Below are 3,725 nucleotides of genomic sequence, written 5' to 3'. Positions count from 1 at the left end.
ACATGCCAGAGGAGGGCACCAGATCTCATTACAGATGGTTGTGAGCCACCATGTGGTTGCTGGGAATTGAACTCAGGACCTCTGGAAGAGCAGCCGGTGCTCTTACCCTCTGAGCCATCTCTCCAGCCCCCAGGGATATTTCTCAAGTCATGGCATGCTTGCATATCTGTAGTGATGAGGTGAGGAGGCCTGCTTTTCCCCTGGAAATAACAACACACAAATTGTATTCATTTAAATACTGCCTGGCCCATTATATCTAGCTCTTCTTGGCTAACTCTCATATCTTGCTTTAACCTATATCTAGTAATCTGTGTATCACCATGGGGTTATGGCTTACCAGGAAGATTCTAACCCATGTCCATCTTGGGCCAAAGCTTCATGGTGTCTGCCTGTCTCTGCTTTCTTTCTCCCAGCATTCTGTTCTGCCTGGTTTTGGATGATACGTTTAAATGTTCTTGAATGTGGTTTGCAAGTATTTTATTGAGAAATGTTATGTTTATATTCAATAGGAATATTGGCCTACAGTCCTATAATTTTGTTGTTGTTACCTATCTGGATTTGTTACCAGGCAGTACTGGCTTTATAAAAAACAATGAGCTGGGCAGTGGTGGCTCACTCATTTAATCCCAGCACTCTGGGGGCAGAGTCAGGGATCTCTGAGTTCAAGGCCTGGTCTACAGAGAGGGCGTTCCAGGATAAGCAAAGCTGTTACACAGAGAAACCCTGTCTCTGAAAAGTAAAACAAAACAAAATAAAACAGCAACAACAACAAAACATGTTGAAAGAATTTTTTTTTTATATCTTTTATAGAAAAGTTGGAAGAATACTGGTATTAGTTCTTTGGAGGTTTGGCAAATTCTATGTCGAATCCATTTGACCCTATGCTTTTTTAGTGGGGAAATAAAAAAAAGTTTGTGTTTTGCTTGCATGTATGTATTCAATCCTCTGAAACTGGAGTTACAGGCAGGTGTGAGCTGCCATTTGCGTAAATATAGTGACTGCTCTTATCTGCTGAGTTCTCTCTTTAGCTCCCAGTTAGGGGAATTTCACGTTACTAATTCTGTCTCTAATTGTTTGCTATTGGTCTGTGTAAAGTATTTATTTAATCATAGTCTAACTTTGATGGGTCATTTGCATATAGAAATCCTTCCGTTTCTTTTAGATTTTCCAGTTTAGTAGAGTATTAAAATGTAAAGTATGTCTGTAATTCTCTGAATTGATAGTGTCTGCTAATTTTGTTTTTATCTCAAATTTTATTGATTTATTTTTTCTCTCAGTCTTTTTTGTTTGTTAATTTCACTAGAACAGTGGTTCTCAGCTTTCCTAATGCTGCAATCCTTTATACAGTTGTGGTAACCCCTAACAGTAAAATTATTTTCATTGCTACTTCATTACTGTAATTTTGTGACTGTTATGAATCATAATGTAAATATCTGTGTTTTCTGATGGTCTTAGGTGACCCCTGTGAAAGGGTCCTTTGACCCCCAAAGGGGTTGAGAACTGGTGCACTAGTTGTTTGTCAATCTTGCTATTTTTTTTTCTAAGAACCAACTCTTTGACTCTGTATTTTTTTCATTTCCTTAATTTCACCCTCATTTTTGTCCTCTCGTTCAGTTTTTGGGTATTGTTTTTTATTTTTTTCAAGTGCATCATTAAGTAGTTAGTCTGAGGTTTCTCAAATTAAATTTGTCTCAAGACTTACTTTTTCATGTGTATGAATGTTTATGTGCGTTCATGTATTGCACCGCACTCATGCATGATACCCATGAGGTCAGAAGAGTGCCCCTGAGCCCTATAACTGGAGTTGCAGTCACGGTTATGCATCGTCGTGTAGGTGCTGGGGACTGAACTCTGTAAGATTAACAAGTTTTCTTATCCACTGAACCATCTTTCCAGTCCTCTCAGGTTTTTTTTTTTTTGTTTGTTTGTTTTTTGTGGTAGGTACTTAGTGCAATAAATCTTCCTCTTCGGCCTGCCTTCATGGTGTCCCATAGATTTTGGTATATTATGTTTTCATTTTCAGTCAATTCTAAGAATTTAAAATTTTTCATGTTAGTTTTTTTCTTAACCCAGTCACCATTCAGTAGTGTGTTGTTTAGTTTCCATGAGTTTGTATACTTTCTGTAGTTTCTCTTGCTGTTGATGACCAGCTTTGCTGCATTGTAGTTAGGTAGAATACAGGATATTATTTTCTTTCCTATTATAATTGTTGGCTTCCAGCACCCACATGGTGGCTCACAAACATTGATGTCCTCTTTCTTTTGACTTCCATGAGTAATAAGCACACATGTGGTGCTTATGCGTATATTGTGGATGCTTGTTTTGTGTCCTAATATGTGATCAGTTTTTGAAAATTTCATGGACTTCTGAAGAATGTGTACTCTTTAGTGTTTGGGTGGAATGTTGTGTAGGTATCTGTTGGATCTATTTGACTTATGGTATCATTTAACTCTAATGTTTTTCTACTTAGCTTTTGTCAGGATGTCCTATTTATTGGTGAGAGTGAAGTGTTGAAGTCATCCGATACCACTGTAGTATCCGATATCTAGTAGTGTTTCTTTTATGAAATTGAGTGCATTTATGTTTGGTACACTTATCTTAGAATTGGAGTATCTTCTTAGTGGATTGTTTATTTATTTATTTGTTTGTTTTTTTTCAAGACAGGTTTCTCTGTAGCTTTGGAGTCTGTCCTGGAACTAGCTCTTGTGGACCAGGCTGGTTTTGAACTCACAAAGATTCACCTGCCTCTGTGTTCTGAGTGCTGGGATTAAAGGTGTGCTCCACTACCGCCTGGCTAGTGGATTGTTTATTTAATGAATATGTGGTGACCTTTCTTATCCCTTCAGTCTAGTTTTAGTTTGAAGTTTCTTTCATAAGATATCAGAATTGCTATTCCTGTTTGCTTTTCAGTTTCATTTGCTTGAAATGCCTTTTTCTATTCTTTTATTGTAAGATGGTGTCTATCATTGATGGTAAGGTTTTTTTGGAAGCAGCAAAAAGATGAGTTCCATTTTCTAATCCAGTCTGATAGTCTGTGTCTATTTGTTGAGGGAAATGAGATCATTAATATTAAGAGTTACCATTGATAGATGTATATTATGTTTTTATGCTATTTTCTTAGACTTCTTTTGAGTAACTATTTTGGAGTTACTTAATACCTGTGGCCTACTGGGTGTGTTTATCCTTTTCTTCAGATTGAAGTATTCTTCCAAGAATCTCTGTAGAGTTGGCTTAATGATCATAAATTAATCTGTTTTTATGTTGGAAAGATGTTATTTCTTCTTCAGTTTTAATAGATAGTTTGGTTGGGTATAATGATTTGATCCCTTTATAATATGTTGTGATGGGTTTCATTCCTGGCTCTGTCTATTTGGAATTCTGTAGGCCACTTGTACTTGGATAAGTATTTCTTTCTCTAGATTGGGGAAATTTTATTCTATGGTTTTGTTTTGTTTTTGAGACCAAACCTCACTATGTAGCACTAACTGGCCTGAAACTCATTGAGTAGACCAGAGTGACATCGAGTTCACAAACACCCACTTGCCCCAGTCTCCTGAGTGCTACTATTCAAGGTTGCATGCTGCAATACCAAGTTCTTTTATGACTTTCTTGAACATATTTATTTAAAGAATATCTATCTATCTATCTATCTATCTATCTATCTATCTATCTATCTATCTATCTATCTATCTATCTATCTATCTATCTACCTACCTACCTACCTA

At 36.6% G+C, this 3,725-nt stretch overlaps 1 protein-coding gene across 6 annotated transcripts in view; it reads left to right on the top strand.

Moving 5' to 3' along the window:
* Crem (cAMP responsive element modulator) overlaps positions 1 to 3,725 on the top strand; it is a 71,335-nt gene that overhangs the window by 25,073 nt on the left and 42,537 nt on the right. The window lies entirely within an intron of this gene.

This window comes from Microtus ochrogaster, chromosome 16 (assembly GCF_000317375.1).
Source record: "Microtus ochrogaster isolate Prairie Vole_2 chromosome 16, MicOch1.0, whole genome shotgun sequence".
Taxonomy (NCBI): Eukaryota; Metazoa; Chordata; class Mammalia; order Rodentia; family Cricetidae; genus Microtus; species Microtus ochrogaster.
The sequence above is the reverse complement of the archived record's forward strand: the minus strand, read 5'-3'. Positions and strand labels throughout refer to the sequence as shown.